Here is an 18742-nt window from a genome sequence, read left to right on the forward strand (position 1 = left end):
AGCAGAGCAAAGCAATGCTGAATGGAAAAGAAAAGAATAGTGCAGAATAGAGCATGTATGTTTATGCAGATGTAATATTCTTCAACAAACCAGAATGTAGATTTATCAAAAACATTCTACCCAACTCCGCTATACACTAAAATACAGTTTCCCAGAACTAGTTCAGCCAGATCACACCAATAGATAACTGTGGACAGAGCCATCAGTATTTTGCAGTTAAAATTGCTAGATCGAATACATGTGGTCAAGCCACTACAGTACAGTCGAACTGTTGAAACAGAAGTGTTGATAAACCACCAGATAATGCAGATCATTAAACTGCCAGAAACTTCCTCATTTTACATCAACCTAACTCCCATGCAATGTGTCATGGCATGCTATTACAAAATTAGACTTGTAACACCTTCTACCCGTATCCGTTGCCGGAATAGGGTACGAGGCATTATTAGAGTTTACTGAGCATTTTCAGATAATTCTGAATAATTTATTATTCATATTCTAAAAATAATCATAATATCCCTCTATTGGGCCCTTAAAGCCCAAAACATACATTTAAACATTCAATTCACATTCATGTCACATAAATGTAAAATTTAAACGTTCAATAACTCAATTCAAGTTGCACAAACTTACTTCATTGCTTATTCGTATTTATAGTTTTACTAATCCGAAAACTTTTTCTTTTTCACATTCAAGTCTCATATTTGAGCCACCCAGATCTTTATAAATAAATTTGATCATCATTTTTATTTATTTCATATTCTAATACATTCAATTAATCTCTAGGCAAAATTACCATTTTACCCTAAACTTTTGATTAATGACGATTTCATCTTTAGACAAAGAAAAATAAAGTTCTTGTAATTAAATCCTTGTTTTGAACCTAATTATTCTTATCTATATTGATAAAACCCCATAAATTCTATAAAATAACAAAATTTTCCACAATTTCAACACTTTTTAATTTAATCCCTAAAACATGTTTTCACCCGATCTTGATCTAAATTAATAGTTTCATTCAATTTTATAATTTAAATAATAAAACAATTCATTTCCTTCATTTTGGTCATTTTTGACATTTTTATAAAATTGCCCCTACAGTTTTTCTTTTATTCAATTTAATCCCTGAGTCTAAAACATACAAATTATCCATTTTAAATGTAAACCTATTAAGGGTGGGAACAAACAACAGTATGTATGTTACCCGGATGAAATATGAAATACTTCTCTAAATTTTTCATCCCATTTGCTTCTGTTCGTTTGTTTACAACTCCTAAGTTTTTGAATCTCAAACTTACTTCATACTTCATCCGGAATTATTATCTTGTTGCTCTAACTTCAATAAGAGCTTAATATTTCATCCGGAATAATTACTTTGTTGCTCTAGCTTTAACAAGAGCTTCATATTTTATCCGGATAACTTAGTTATGTTTTTCTTCCTGTGTGAAAAACCCAACAAAACCCTTGCTAGCTGAAAATTCATATATTTATTTTTCTTCTCCTCCTCTCCATTCCACATCCTAAATGTATATAGCATTCTTATAAGTAACATTATCTATGATCTCACTATTTACTTACAAATTTTTTTAAAGCTGTCTATTCGTGTCATAGTCACTAAATTATTTTTAATTTGAGCTACAGAGATCCAAATTAAGATCCGTAAATTTTTCATGAAACTTGACTCACATATCTTTCCACCAAAAAATTTTCATAATTTTTGGTTTAGCCAATTAGTACAGTTTATTCATTAAAGTTTCCCCTGTTTGACTATCCGACAGTTTTAACCTCTCTTCACTTAAAATTAATTATCTTACAGTACAAAACTCGGATAATGTTCTCATTGGTTATCTTGAAAATAGACTCATTAAGGATTCTAAAAAATATAACTTTGAGCCTCTAATTATTTTTCTCCAAATTTTTGTGATTTTACAAAGTCAGAACAGAGGAACCCGAATTCATTCTGATATTGTCTCACAAAATTTATTATATCTCATAACTTACAATTCAATTGCTTACACCGTTTCTTCTATAAGAAACTAGACTCAATAAGCTTTAATTCAATATTTTTTTCATCTTCTGATTCAATTTATAAAATTTATGGTGATTTTTCAAAATTAACCTACTGCTGCTGTCCAAAACTGTTTTAGTTCAAGATGTTTATTACCATTTTTCCTCTAAATTTCACTGGTCATACAATTCAGTCCTTGCTCAATTAGCCCATCACTTAAGCTAATTTTTCTCAATTAACATTTTATTCCATCATTCTAAACTATTACACAACCTTTAAAAATCATAATTTCAACACTAAACCTTAATTCACAACTTTTTCACAATTAGGTTCTAAAATCAATTTCTATTGAAATTACTTGATAAAATCATCAAACAACAAAGTAAAATCTTCAAATCTATTTTATTTCATCATAAAAAGCCAACATTTATCAATGGTAGCTTTCAATTTTGTCCATAAAATCAAAAACTAATGAATTAAACACTTGGACCTAATTGTAAAAGTCACAAAAACATAAAAATCTCAAAGAAAAGGGCAAGAATTGAACTCACATATGTCAAACTATGAAAAACAGCAACTTTCAGACCTCTCATGGCGTTTTTGCTGAAGAAGAATGATGATATCTCTAGATTTTTCAATTTTGTCTTGTTTTATATGCTTAATTTGCAAAATTTCCAATTTTGCCCCTTGTTCACACTTGATTTTTATTTTTCCTACACACACATGCCGTCCAGCCCAATAATGGGTGTTTAATTGCCTATTTAGTTCTCCTTTAATTATTACTAGAGCTATTTAATCACATTTCATAATTTTGCACTTAATTCAATTTAGTCCTTTTTACCTAATTGACTACCAAAACCTTAAAATTTCTTGACTAAACTTTAATACTGACTTACTAACACTCCATAAATATTTCTAAAAATATTTATGGCTCGGTTTATGAATTTGAGGTCTCATATCTCGTTTTCAACCCAATTTACCTGATTAATTCTTTTAAAATCGCAAAATTCACTAATTCAAAAATTCTTTTAAATTCACGCTTGGCCCATAATTATTATTTATTAAAATTTCTAAACTTAATTATTATTTATTAAAATTTCTAAACTTACTCATTGGATTTTGTAATCTCGAATCACTGTTTTTCGATACCACTGAAAAATTTGGTTGTTACAAGACTAATGAACTTGTAAGTCATGCTATATCTCAATAACAGAATCAGTAAATATAGGAGTCCATGTTTTGTAAAACAGACTTATCAAATTTTCCATGAAGTCACATGCACGGTTATAAACCAGAATCAGTAACAATCAGTCTAACATGTTCAGATATCGTATATTCCTCATCAACAGAGTGATGCAGAGGCGTACTAAAAAACTTAACATAATACAGATCGTACATTGATAATTCGCACACATAGACAATAGCATATTACGTTTTGACAGATCTTACTCACTTAGGTTCAACCATAATAGATATACGTACAGATCACAAGTTGTTCATTATCAGATTATCAAATAGCAAGTTATGTAGTCTAATTCAGATTGTATGGGCCTACAATGGGCCTGCGCTTGTTTCGGATGATACTTGTGGCCTCAGGAAAAAAATTCCAAATACAGCTTTAAACGCCCGTATGGTTTCACACGGCTTAGAGAATTGGCCCGTGTGGCTCCACACGGTCTGGCACACTCCCTTGTGGTCCTAATTCGCAAATAGTGAGTTAAATGACCAGGACACTTGCCTATGTCCATGCTCATGTGGTCCTAAATCATAAATAGTGAGTTACATTGTAACACCCCTAACCCACATCCGTCGCTGAAATAGGGTTGGAGCATGATCGAAGCTTATTGATCAAATAGACATAAATTCAAACATTGATATCATATAATATTCAGATAAAAAACCAATTAAATTCACACACAATGTCCCTTATTTGAGCCCTCGAGGCCCAAAATACTTGTTAAAAACAAGTTGGGACTAATTTGGGAACTCAGAGAATACCGCACAGTCGTGTGACTTGCATGGTTAGGAGACACGTCCTTATCTCAAGTAGTGTGGGCATTCGAAATAGGGACACACGGTGCCTATGTCTATACCCGTGTAACTCTCTGACTTGGGTCACACGGCCAAGCCACACGCTCGTGTGCTAGCAGTGTGTCTCACACGGTCCAGTCTCACGCCTGTTTTTATCAAATTTTGATGATTATTATGTTTTTATTAACAATTATTGTGATGTAAAGTAGAACTTTTTTTATTATTTATTTCAACCCAAACCCTGCTTTCATATTCAAATAGGATTTTCTTTCTTGATCAATCATATTCACTGTTGGACTAATTTACCTATAAAGGCCCATTTCCAAGTATATTTACGAAAATGGGCCAATTTCTACATTATTTACCGAAAATGGACGATTTTGGCAAAACGCGTCCACATAAGAGCGTTTTGGGGTGAAATTTTCAAAAAAGGACATTTTTTTTAAAAAATTATAAAAATAAACTAATTTTTTTTAAATTTACTAGAATAAGCCTTTATAAAGACCCAAAGTGGCAACACCATTTTTTTTATTTTAGGGTGTCATCAATTAATATAAAAATAAAACTTACAAAGAAGATCTTTATATATACCCAAAGTCTTATTTCCCTTGTTTTCATAAGCAATGTGGGATATGAGATATGTGTATATATAGACTCATGATTAGGTTTGCAGCTTGTTTCTAAACAATGTGTGATTCCTTCCTCTTTTAACTAACAACATAAGATTAAAGGCTACACTATATTTTATAATTTTTTTACAAAACAATGTCTATTTTTTTATATTTTGTTAATACTTTCTCATATTATAAAATTATCTTTTGAGATCTTTAATCTTGTTGTATTTTAAAATTGTTAGCATATACAAAAAGACTATTAAAAAAAGAATAAATTGCACATATGAAACTTATACATGCAATAATCTTCTATTCAATTTTAAATGTTTGAAGTTAATATCCATGCAATTCTAATTTTTAAAATAATTTTCTATTATTTAAATTTAGAAGTTATACTTTTAATTTTTTTATTATTTATTTTATTTTATATTATGAATGTTTGATTAATAAATAAATGGTGAGTATTTGGTACTCAAATAGTATTTTTTTGTAATTTTAAAAAATTAATATATCTTTTTTAAATATTTATTTGTTTTTAATATTTTACTATACTCATTAATTTTTTAATCCTAATTTTAATTTAATTTTCATCACCTAACGAATGCTGATAAATTTATTTCAGATGTATTTTGACTAGATAGATAATCTATTAAAACATAGTATATAATTATGTTAAATAAGTTTTTTTATAGAAATATATAATATACATAAAATATAATAATTATTTTTTATAGTAATATATCTAGATTAAATTACATTAGTAGTCACTTAACTATGATTTTTTGGCTATCGAATTATAAAAACTTACAAAATAATCACTCAACTAATAGTAATTTTTTAAATATTTATTTTTTAATATTTTACCATACTCATTTTATATTTTATAATTTTTTTAATAGAGTTTAAAAGTTTTATTTATAATGTAACAAATGTTAACTTTTTGTAAAAAAAATTTAAACTTTATAAGTAAAAAAATATAAAATATAGTGTAGCCTATAATTTTATGTTGTTAGTTAAAAGATGAAATAATCCCACATTGTTTAGGAACAAGCTACAAACCTATTCATGAGTCTATATATACACATGTCTCATATCTCTCATTACTTAAGAAAACAAGGGAAATGAGACTTTAGGTTTATATAAAAATCTGCTTCGTTAGTTTTACTTTCATATTAATTGGTGACACCTTATAATAAAAAGAAAATAGTGTTGCCACTTTGGGTCTTTATAAAGGCTTATTCTTGTAAATTTTTAAAAAAATTTGTCTATTTTTAAAAAATTATATTTTTTGAAAGTTTAACCTGAGAATGGGCAAAAGTGTGTCTATGTCAGTGTGTTTTTGTTGACACAGGGTAAAGTGTGTCCATGTCAGCATGTTTTGTGTTGACATCGCAAAATCGCTCTCTTAGGGGCGTATTTTGCTGAAATTTCACCCTAAAACGCTCCTACATGGACGCGTTTTGCCAAAATCGATCCTTTTCGGTAAATAATATAGAAATTGGTTATTTCCATAAAAATAATTAAAAATAGGCCTTTATAGATAAATTAGTTCAATTGTTGTTTGTATATTCTTCACCATCCTTCTACTACCTTGCTCTTTTCAACTTTTGTTTTGGGGAACTACAATAGAGTAGAGTAGTAATAGAAAAAGGGGATTGAAATGTATTAAGTATTTACATAGTTGATTCAATGGATTATGTTTTCTATATTATATTTATTATTTAAGTGACATTAATTAAGTTATGAAATTTAAAAATTATGAATTCGAAGATCAAACATGTAGTCAGTAATATTAAAATATAAATTTATTACCATTTTATTATAAAATATTTTTGTTCACCCACATCGTGTGGATGTGATAAAACTTAGTATATAAAATAATTGAGTTGAATAATAATATTACATGGGTAAGAAATAGATTGAAAATATCATATAAATATTTTTTTATATTATTAATATCTTATAAATTTTAAATAAATATATTTATTTTTTTAGAGATAAATTATATTTATTAGTAAAATGAAAACAACTATGGCAAGTGTCAGAAACCATTTTTAAATTTGAAAAACGGGAGTCGACTTAAAAACAAAAAAATGGAGTCGCCACCGATCTTTTTCGAGGTATGATCGGATCACCTTGAGTTTGATCATTTTAATAAAACATTTTGATTTATTAAAACGATGATTTTGATCTACGAAATTCGAGAATAAAGGTTCGGGAGTTGGTTACTTATGAGGAAGGGTTAGCACCCTCGTAACGCCCAAAATTGGTACCGAATTGATTAATTAATGTCTTAACGTCGAATGTTTGAAAAGATTTTAGAATACGATCCTTTTTTAAAAAAAAAAAGAACGCTTGAATAAATTACATGGAATGCTAAGACCCTCTTATCTCGAAGAAATAAAATGTCACACCCAGTAAGTTAGGATACAACACTTTAAACCCTCGAAAATAAGTTTGTCTTTTAATTTTCAAAAGTCATGCCTTTAAGTTTAAAAAAATATATTCGGTTATTTGGGTCAAATGAAAAATCAGAACCTAGTAAGTTATGACACAATCTCTCAAAATTTCAAATACAGAATATTACATTTATTTTTTAGAAATTCTTATCTCGAGGTACAAAGAGCCATATCCAGTGAGTTAGGATACAACACTTCGAATTTTTGTGAATAAACTTTTATTTGAAACTTAATTGTTTTGATTTAAGGAAGGCTACTCGATTACTTAGATTCGACGAGAAAAATCGAAACCCAGTAAGTTAGGGCACAATTTTCTCAAAGCTCCCAAGTACCGAATATTGCCTTATTTAAATTTTTTTGAATAAAATGTAATAAATAAATGAAATGTATTTTTATTTAAAAGGATAATTCGATAACATAAGGAATAAACATGTGGCAATAATATTTCATGAATAATCTAAAATAATAAGGAAATGCAAAGGAACAACTTAGAATACATACAATGGCAGCATATCATATTCTATATAAATACCACCATTTATAACCAAGGGCTAATGAATAAGAAACCAATTTTAAAAGAAGTTTCAAATAAGTTACACAAATAAAATGTAACAAGTTTTAAAATAAATAAAATGAATAATAGGAAAAAAGAAAATTTAGAAATATCACTATAGAAACTATACAAAAATTTTAAAACAGGTAATAGATATAAGAATTTAAAAATAAATAGAAATAATAAACTAAATGGTAATGTACAATGAATTTTAAAATAAATATTATAAGGTAAATAATTTAAATGAAAGTTTGAACTTTATCAAAAATAAAAAAAATAAAAAAAAAAAAGATAATATGTGTAATACGTAAATGAAATTCCAAAATAAATAATATGAATAAAAGGTTAAAAGTAAATGACAAACAAAATAATATATATACATGAAAAAAAACCTAATATAAATAATATATATAATAGTAATAACAATATATGAAAGTGTTTCAGATAGACAAATATGCACATGAAAATAAAATAAATAAATAAAGTGTGAAATCAAAATAATTCAAAATAATATGTTAAAATAACATGTTTATTCTAAAAAAATGAATAACTAAAACTTAATTGAGAGAAAAACAAAATCCAAGGGATAATTTATAAACAAAACAAAATCATTAAAACATAATTTTGGGCCGAAATTAAATGCGCACAAATGTTCGAGGACTAAAACTGAAAATGCCTCAAATCTCAAAGTACTGCGCTAAGGAGAGGGCCAAATTGAAATAACGCACAGATTACAAGGACAATTTAAAAGAATTTAAAAAAATTTAAATAGGGCTCGATTGAACGCTAGGGTGAAGGAAGGGGACTGATTGCGCAAATTACCCATTTAAGGGGAAAATGCGCTTGGATTTAGTCAAACCGCGTACTGACTCTACCCCCCTGGCATGCTGTTTGTTTTATTACTTAAAATTAAAACCTGTTTCAAATCATTTTTTTGCTTTAAAAAAAAACATTTTAACTTTGATTTTTTTTTAAAAAAAAACCCTAAAGTTTTGAGATCCCCTCACTCTCCCCTCTGCTATTCGCCGAAAGGCCTATGCCCAAGCCTTCAACCGCCCAAAAAGTCGCTTGCGACCAAGAAAGCAGGGCCCTCCGACAGTGTGAGAACGATGCGCGGTGAGTCCCTCTCTTTCTCTCCTATCTTTAGTTCGTGTTGTGGATTCGAATGGGGAAGGAAAAAATGAAAAAAAAAAAAGAAGAAACAAAATAAAGCTGTAGTAAATAATCACCTTTGAAAATATTATTTGGTTGCTTTCTACTGATTTTTGTGTGTATTTTGTATACAATCCGTAACCAATTTCTCTGGAAAAATAAGAGTAAAAAAAAAAGGTCCCCTATAATGAATTTTCATGAGGCTTTTATAGTCTTTTTACAACTATTTTTCTACATGTTTGCAGGTACGTGGGCGAGCGGGTAGTGCGGCTTTGAAGGCCTGAGTGGCGTGGGACGCGGAGGTCGTTGGTGGAGCGGCGGCTGTTGCAAGTACTGGGGACTAGGGATTTTTGTTGAAAAGTTTAGGTTTTGGGCCTCTTTGGGCTTTAGGGTTATTTAGGGCTTGGATTTAAGTTTTATTTTGGGCTTTAGATTTGGGTTAAAAATAACTGGGCTTGTAATTTGGTCTGTAAAAAAAACTTTTATTTCTGTTTATTTGTTTGTGGGTCCTAGGCCCGGGCTAAAATTGAGCCTTACAACTGCTCTTCTTTGCTTATTTTCGTGTAACGAGAATGAAGCAAAGACTTTAAAAGGACCAATTTTACCCGGTCTTTGCTGAGTCTTGACTTCCTTTGGCCTCTCTTCTTCAAGTAGCCTCGTTAAGGCTCACTGTCTTTGATCTGCTCTACTACTGCTTAGAGGGATAAGATCTGTAATTTTCAACCCGTTCCCTACTGCTTAGGAGGATAGGGTGGCCTGTCATTTTTAGCCTGTTTCCCTACTACTTAGGGGGTTAAGGCTCACCGTCTTCGATCTGCTCCACTACTGTTTAGGGAGATAAGATCTGTAATTTTTAGCCTGTTACCCTACTGCTTAGGGGGTTAAGGCTCACCGTCTTCGATCTGCTCCACTACTATTTAGGGAGATAAGTTTTATAATTTTCTGCTTGTTACCCTACTGCTTAGGGGGTTAAGGCTCGCTGTCTTTGATCTGCTCCACTACTATTTAAAGAGATAAGATCTATTATTTCCATCCTGTTACCCTACTGCTTAGGGGGTTAAGGCTTGCTATCTTCGATCTGCTCCACTACTGTTTAGGGGAGATCTTTATTTTCCAACCTATTACCCTACCGCTTAGGGGGTTAAGGCTCCACTACTGTATTTTCCAAGAGCAGTGGTTGAACTTGCGTAGCGACTTCTCTCCACCTCTGAGCATACTGTCTGAAACTTTCATTTGACTTCTTCTCTATGTTCTGTAACGTGATCCAGTTAGGCTCTATGTCCGTCACATGACCATACTACTTCATGAAGGCCTGTGCTAGGTCCCTCCACGATTTAATTTGGGTGCGACTCAGTTAATTATACCATTTGGCCGCAGCCCCCACTCAGATTATCCTGGAAACAGTGAACTAGCAACTGATCATTATTGACGTGACCAGTCATCTTCCTGCAAAACATCGTGATGTGAGCCTCAGGGCAACTGGTTCGGTTGTATTTCTCAAATTTCGGCATTTTGAACTTCGGAGGGAGCACTAGATCCGGAACTAAGCTCAACTCTTTAGCATCCATACCATATTGATAATCTGCGCTTTTCAGCGCCTTAAATTTCTCCTCCAGCCATTTGTATCGGACTTCCAACTGCTTTGGGAGTTCTCCTTTTGCCTTCTCCACCTCTGCTATCTCATCAAAGTCGGGGACCAAAGGATTTACCCGATTGTCCTCGGGTTTAGAACACGAGCTTGTCGAAAAATTCATCGGTCCTGAAATACCAGCCTGATACTGGGTTTGATACTAACAGACACCCTTTGCAGTGGTACTGGGATATTTACTAGGGTGAAACCTGGAGGGTAAGCAAGTATCTCACTATCGTCCTCAAGGTTGACCATAGGGCTATTTCCTTTTTCTGGCCCTCCGAGCAGCAACTGAGTTAGCTGATTTATCATGTCCTTCTGCGATTCTTGCATCTGATCTTTCATATCCTGCTGAATCTTGACCAGTTGCTCTTGCATCTGTGCTTGCAGTTGCTCCTGCGTTTCTTTCTGCATTTGTTCCAGTTTTTCCAGATTTTGATCCATAGTTTTGGTCTTTTTCCGTGTGTAGTATTGATGTTCCAGGGTAACTTTTATAAAAAAAAAGATTTCTAATTAATTAGGGTTCCTTTGTGAAAGTTAATGCACATAATGCAATGTAATGAAAATGCATGAGATGAATGCAAGACTAAAGAGGCGTTGATTCTGATTTAATTTCATTTAAAAAACTTAATTAGAAAACTAAATCCTTTACATAAAACAGATCATATATACGACTTTACCATAATGCCCAAATTTTTAACTTTCTTAAGAAGGCAAGCTAGCTCACGACCCCGGTCTGACTCTAACTCATACTTCACACTTAGCACATCAGCCTGAACTGCTAAGGTCTGTAAATGATCGGCCACTTCCCGAATCTGAGCCACGGCTTCGCCCATGATATGATCTCTATCCCTAACCTGGTCCTGCGATCGACGGAACTGTTCCTTCCACTGCTCATTATTCGACTCAAGGAATTCGATTCGAAGTTCACAGTTCTGTAGTACAGACTCGAGTTCTTCTAACTTCCCTTTCAAATCCTCGATTCTAATCAGGTTGGCTCTTAATTCAATGTCGAAGTCACGAACCCGATGCTAGTGTAGTGCCTTTTCTAACTCCGCTACCCGAGCTGCTAATATCTGCTTCTCATCTTGGCCTTCAGTCAAACTCTTCTTCAAGGCATTTTTACATGTTCGAGCATCATGAAACCTCTTCTTCCACTGATCAGCTCTAGTTTTTCTTCTTGAATTTCTTGTCGCCACTGCTTCGATGTCTTCCTCAATCTGGCTGTTTTCATCGACATACGTAGCTTGTTGTAGTCAGCCTTCAAACTGTCCAAGTCCTCTTCGGCCTTCCTCTTCCCCTTCCTTAACTTCTCGGCCTCGAGCTTCTGAACATTGGCATCTAACCTCAAGTGCATTTTTTTCTCCTCTAATTGTTCTATCTTTTTTCTTAACTCTAAATTTCTCTTTTGGAAGTCCTGCTTTATAATCTCTAACTCGGAGGAGACTACTTCAAGGTATTCTTCTATCGGTCGAGTGCCTTCTTGCTTTGGTCGGGGGATATTATCATTAATTCTTCTACCCCACCAACCATCATATTCAGGGGTCGTCATTGGACCTACAGCAACTCTCTTCATCTGGCGAGTTTGGTTCCAAGCATTAGAAATCTCCTTAATCTTTTTCTTGTAGTTAACTCCCCCACACGTGAATTCAAATTGAGCTAGCCCATGCATTGCTGTATGAACTGTCTCGATCTATATTGCCCAGCTCGAGCAAAGGAGCATACCAATGGCTCTCCGAATTTCGAGCAAAGAGACCCAGTCAAAGCTCCCACATCGGAAAAGAATTTCGTCAAGAACCAACCAAGGAGCTCTCCACTCGATATCCTCCTCCTGGAGATTTTGAAGGAGCGAGATCCAATTTTCTTCTGATATGTCGTCTCTCCTAGACGTGGTTGCTACCTCCTTTAACGGGGAGTAATTCTCGGAGAAAACCCGATAAGAAACTTTATCTACCTTCCAAAAATGGCTATGAAACCAAACTAATAATAACTTCGCACACCTTATAAATCTGCCCTCGCCGGCTCTCCTGCATGCGTTCAAAGATCTAAATGTCTCAACCAAGATTGAAGAAACAGATGTGACTCCTTTGTCAAGTCGGTCAAAGAGATCCGAGACCGCCTCATCTACATACCCTAATGCCCTAGGGAAAATCATTAAACCATAGATGCTTAAAGCAAAAACATCAACTCTCTTCTTCGTATCAGGATGCACTAGAATCAAATCCCTCAAATTCCTCCATGAGATGCACTTACATTCCCCCTTTTGCTTGACCCTTGCAGTAATCCCCTGCTCACTCATCCTTGTAATATTCATCAATTTCTTCAAAAAGGTTGGGACATAAGCGGCTCTCGAATAGGCCTTATCGACTTGGATCTTCAGACAATGAAGTAAAGCTGTATATTCTTCTATGGTAGGTACCAAATCTACCCTCCCAAAGGTAAAACAACTGTAGGCAGGATTCCAATACTGAGCGAGGGCCCGGAATAAATGCTCGTCTACCTTGACGTCAAGTAAGTAAGTCAAATCCCCATAATTACCATAGAACAACTGCTTGGTCTCTTCATCCCACTGGTCCCATATCTGTTTTAATTCCTGAAGATCATTTTTTGTCATACTAATGCGAGTGTAATCACACAATTCTAATGTATACCCCTCGGCTAGACTGTCCCCTTTCTCTAATTACGTTTTCTCTGACCATATACGGACAGTCGCATTATCTTCCACTTTATCAAGAAATTCGTTCTCCATGACAAGCTCCCTAAGTTAGTAATCGAATGTGAATCGACACCTCTTTGAAATGAAAGGACATGCAATCATGGCCAAAATAAAACACAACAAGTCAGTATCATATACCAAAAATAAAAGTCAAAGCAAATGAGGGGGGAAAAATCAAACACCTATCTGGGTGATTGCTAAGGTTTGGCGTAGTCCTACTTAGGGTAAGCTTTTAGGGCTTTTTACATGCGGTTTAGTTCTAAAGAAAAGGGTACCTGAACCAGTAAATTCCTTAATCCTCACCCATTATAGGCTCATATGGACCAAGTTCAGTTCAAGGGAATACATTTCCCTATGGCTGAACGGAGGTGAAAACCTCACGAAAACAAAGGTGCGGATGTATCCTGAAAGCGATCCACTATCCTGCACGGAGGTGAAAACCTCACGAAGGAAATAGTTTCCCACTCCCACTTAAAAGGAGCGACCACAACGGTATGCAAGATGATGCAAAGGGATATAAAAACTAAAAATACAAAACATGAAAAAAAATGATGAACCATAAAACCAATAAAATGCAATAAAATGATCGTATGTTAAAAAGCAAATTTTAAATTTTCGACAAAAGGAAAGAAAATAATCAATTTTACGACTTGACTCTCTTATTGGTCCCAGTGGAGTCGCCAAGCTGTCGAAACCAGTTTTAAATTTGAAATACAAGAGTCGACTTAAAAACAAAAAAATAGAGTCGCCACCGATCTTTTTCGACGTATGATTGGATCACCTTGAGTTTGATCATTTTAATAAAACATTTTGATTTATTAAAACAATGATTTTGATCTACGAAATTCGAGAATAAAGGTTCGGGAGTCGGTTACTTACGAGGAACGGTTAGCACCCTCGTAACGCTCAAAATTGGTACCGAATTGATTAATTAATTTCTTAACGTCGAATGTTTGAAAAGATTTTAGAATACAATCCTTTTTTATTTTTAAAAAAGAACATTTGAATAAATTACATGGAATGCTAAGACCCTCTTATCTCGAAGAAATAAAATGTCACACCCAGTAAGTTAGGATACAACATTTTAAACCTTCGAAAATAAGTTTGTCTTTTAATTTTCAAAAGTCATGCCTTTAAGTTTAAAAAAATATATTCGGTTATTTGGGTCAAATGAAAAATCGGAACCCAGTAAGTTAGGGCACAGTCTCTCAAAATTTCAAATACAGAATATTTCATTTATTTTTTAGAAATCCTTATCTCGAGATGCAAAGAGCCATATCCAGTGAGTTAGGATACAACACTTCGAATTCTTGAGAATAAACTTTTATTTGAAACTTAATTGTTTTGATTTAAAGAAGGCTACTCGATTACTTAGATTCGACGAGTAAGTTAGGGCACAATTTTCTCAAAGCTCCCAAGTACCGAATATTGCCTTATTTAATTTTTTTTGAATAAAATATAATAAATAAATGAAATATATTTTTATTTAAAAGGATAATTCGATAACATAAGGAATAAACACGTGGCAATAACATTTCATGAATAATCTAAAATAATAAGGAAATGCAAAGGAACAACTTAGAATACATGCAATGGCAGCATATCATATTCTATATAAATACCACCATTTATACCCAAGGGCTAATGAATAAGAAACCAATTTTAAAAGAAGTTCCAAATAAGTTACACAAATAAAATGTAACAAGTTTTAAAATAAAATAAAATGAATAATAGGAAAAAAGAAAATTTGGAAATATCACTATACAAACTATACAAAAATTTTAAAACAGGTAATAGATATAAGAATTTAAAAATAAATAGAAAAATAAAAGAAATAATATACTAAATGGTAATGTACAATGAATTTTAAAATAAATATTATAAGGTAAATAATTTAAATGAAAGTTTGAACTGTATCCAAAAAAAAGATAATATGTGTAATACGTAAATGAAATTTCAAAATAAATAATATGAATAAAAGGTTAAAAGTAAATGACAAACAAAATAATATATATACATGAAAAAAAACCTAATATAAATAATATATATAATAGTAATAACAATATATGAAAGTGTTTCAGATAGACAAATATGCACATGAAAATAAAATAAATAAATAAAGTGTGAAATCAAAATAATTTAAAATAATATGTTAAAATAACATGTTTATTCTAAAAAAAATAATATCTAAAACTTAATTGTGAGAAAAACAAAATCCAAGGGATAATTTATAAACAAAACAAATCATTAAAACAGAATTTTGGGCCGAAATTAAATGAGCACAAATGTTCGAGGACTAAAACTGAAAATGCCCCAAATCTCAAAGTACTGCGCTAAGGGGAGGGACAAATTGAAATAACGCACAGATTACAGGGACAATTTAAAAGAATTTAAAAAAATTTAAACAGGGCTCGATTGAATGCTAGGGTGAAGGAGGGGGACTGATTGCGGAAATTACCCATTTAAGGGGAAAATGCGCGTGGATTCAGTCAAACCGCGTACAGACTCTACCCCCCGGCATGCTGTTTGTTTTATTTTTTAAAATTAAAACTTGTTTTAAATCATTTTTTTTGCTTTAAAAAAACATTTTTTTGATTTTTTTTAAAAAAAAACCCTAAAGTTTTGAGATCCCCTCACTCTCCCCTCTGCTCTTCGCCAAAAGGCCTATACCCAAGCCTTCAACCGCCCCAAAAGTCGCTTGCGACCAACGAAGCAGGGCCCTCTGACGGTGTGAGCACGATGCGCGGTGAGTACCTCTTTTTCTTTCCTATCTTTAGTTCGTGTTGTGGATTCGAATGGGGAAGGAAAAAAATGAAAAAAAAAAGAAGAAACAAAATAAAGCTGTAGTAAATAATCACCTTTGAAAATATTCTTTGGTTGCTTTCTACTGATTTTTGTGTGTATTTTGTATACAATCCGTAACCAATTTCTCTGGAAAAATAAGAATAAAAAAAAAGTCCCTTATAATGGATTTTCATGAGGCTTTTATAGCCTTTTTACAACTGTTTTTCTACATGTTTGCAGGTACGTGGGCGAGCATCCCACTGATGTGGCTCGGGTAGTGCGGCCTTGGAGGCCCCAGTGGCGTGGGACGCAGAGGTCGTTAGTGGAGCGGCGGGTTGCAAGTACTGGGGACTAGGGATTTTTGTTGAAAAGTTTAGGTTTTGGGCCCCTTTGGGCTTTAGGGTTATTTAGGGCTTGGATTTGAGTTTTATTTTGGGCTTTAGATTTGAGTTAAAAATAACTGGGCTTGTAATTTGGTCGGTAAAAAAACTTTTATTTCTGTTCATTTGTTTGTGGGTCTTGGGCCCGGGCTAAAATTAGGCCCTACAGCAAGTTTTAAATTTTCATTATAATCTATAAAAAATTATTATAAAATAATATTATAAACTAATAAAATATAATTACCGAAATAATAATTTTAAATAAATCATATTTAATATTTAAAAATCTTAATTCAGTGTTACTATATATAAATATTATTTATATTCAATATTTATATGGATATTATTTTAATATATTATTCAAATATTTAAGGATTATTTTGGTACTATAATTTAAATTTTTTGGTAACTAATTTTAAATAGTATTTATAAATGTATATATTTTTATGCAATATTTGATATTAGTCATAAACATTTAAAAAAAATACCTTTTTAGGTTTAAGAGTTAACAAAATTCTTGAAAATTTCCAAAAAAGAAATTAAATCCTTTCGCGAAAAACTTGTTTCTTAGGTAAATAAAGGAACTAGCATTAACATGAAAGATTGCATAACAATATGCATACAAGGATGTCCATAAGCCTCTTTCAACAAACATAACTTGATGGCCTCAGGAGCTCATTACAACAGATATTATCCGAGGAGCTACAAAGATGAAAATGGCTCCCTAGTTTGCCAAGGCATCAACACTCTGGTTTCTTTCCCTAAAGGTATACATGATTTTTGAATTCGAGATCATAGTTAGGAGCGTCTTGCAACCAAGAAAATTGTTAGAAATTACAGTGCTAGTCATGAAGCTAATAACAATAGATGCATCAACTTCTACTTCTAAATAAGATATATTAAGGTCAACTGCTCGTCCCTTAATGTCCAAAATTCGACTTCTAAACTATTAGCTTCTAGGATATGAACCATTTCCCTTCATGATCCCGAATGAAAGTACCTGCACTCCTTTTAAACATATTTAATTAAACCTTCACACTTAGTAATTACATCAATTAAATTTTTTGACTAATTATCTCAATCTTTGATCATGTTGATAATTTTTTTTACATAGCAATCCATGTAGATGATTATGTTGACATGACATTATTTTGTTATATGTTATGTTAGTAAATAATTTAAAATTAAAAAATTATAATAATAATTTAAAAAATTAATTCTAAAAATTATAATTAATTTAAAATTTAAAATTTAAAATATTAAAGATAATAAAAAATTGGATTTGACAAATGCTTTCTCTCAAAATATATATATATATAACAAAATTATTTAAAAATTATGTGTAATTTAAATAAAAAATTGATTGTGGTGAGTGTCGACTATGACAAAGTGAGGTTTGACCTTGGGTTGGAAGCTATGTGTGTGGAATTTAAGCGGATGTTTTGGGTGATGACAAATGGTGTAGAAAAATTCAGGAGGATTTTTAACTCTTTTAAGTAATTTTCCATATTTCATATTCAGAATTTCTGAATATATTAAGTAAGAATTTATATTTATTAAACTATCAAAACCCAATTTTTTTTTATTTCTTCTTACGGTCGTTACTAGTTTTTCTTACAGTTGACCATCACTTTTGAGTGTATTTGAACCTTTACCCACCAAAAAAAGGTCAATTTTTCTACCCTCCATGTTTGCCTTCTTTAATTTTCTTTTCCAAATGGAACAAAGTTTGTATTAATTATTTGAGTAAATTATGTCTAAGGTTATTAAACTATTAGTAAATTTATATTTTTGTCACTCAAAAAAATTATAAGGTAGTCACTAAACTATTTGAAAGTTTTCATTTAAGTCACTGGGTTATTAAGATCGTTGTTGTATGACTTTTTCTGTTCGCATGCCTACATCAATCGAAAACTCTTAATCCTATTCTCTTCTACAATTTAGTTTTTTTTCATGAAACAAATTTGAACGTCATGAATCTATAAATCAAAATCCAAGCAATTTTATTTTTCAATCTTTGACACTGGCCGTCAAATCAACTTAGATCTAAGATATGTTCATCTACTTTTTAATAAGTATTGATCTACCGTACCGATTATCGAATCGCCATTTGGAGCTCTCTAGTCAGATTTAAAAAAAAAAACTTAACAGCCTAATGACTTAGATAAAAACGTTCAAACAGTTCAATGATTTATATGAAAATTTTTGAATAGTTCAATGACTATTTTGTAACATTTTGAAGTTAAGTGACCAAAATATAAACTTACTAATAGTTTTTAGTGACCTTGGGTGTAGTTTACCCTAATTGTTTTGCAAGCGATGAAAAAAATTGTGTTGTGGTTGTTATTAGCTAATAATTTTTCTCTATGTTGAAGGGGTTGAGTATTTTGGGAAAAGTTTTCAAAGTGTCATTCA

General features: G+C 31.9%; 2 long non-coding RNA genes across 2 annotated transcripts; both read left to right on the top strand.

Annotated features, from left to right (window-relative positions):
- Positions 1-8603: 8603 nt before the first annotated feature.
- Positions 8604-9540, top strand: LOC121229182 (uncharacterized). Its single transcript, XR_005926869.1, has 2 exons — positions 8604-8781; positions 9063-9540. It is a non-coding gene; the product is annotated as an uncharacterized lncRNA (long non-coding RNA).
- A 5838-nt stretch (positions 9541-15378) lies between these two features.
- On the top strand, positions 15379-16452 carry LOC107925375 (uncharacterized). The gene is made up of 2 exons (XR_001691960.2): positions 15379-15909; positions 16188-16452. It is a non-coding gene; the product is annotated as an uncharacterized lncRNA (long non-coding RNA).
- The last annotated feature ends 2290 nt before the right edge of the window (positions 16453-18742 follow it).

The sequence above is a fragment of the Gossypium hirsutum genome, chromosome A01 (assembly GCF_007990345.1).
Source record: "Gossypium hirsutum isolate 1008001.06 chromosome A01, Gossypium_hirsutum_v2.1, whole genome shotgun sequence".
Taxonomy (NCBI): domain Eukaryota; kingdom Viridiplantae; phylum Streptophyta; class Magnoliopsida; order Malvales; family Malvaceae; genus Gossypium; species Gossypium hirsutum.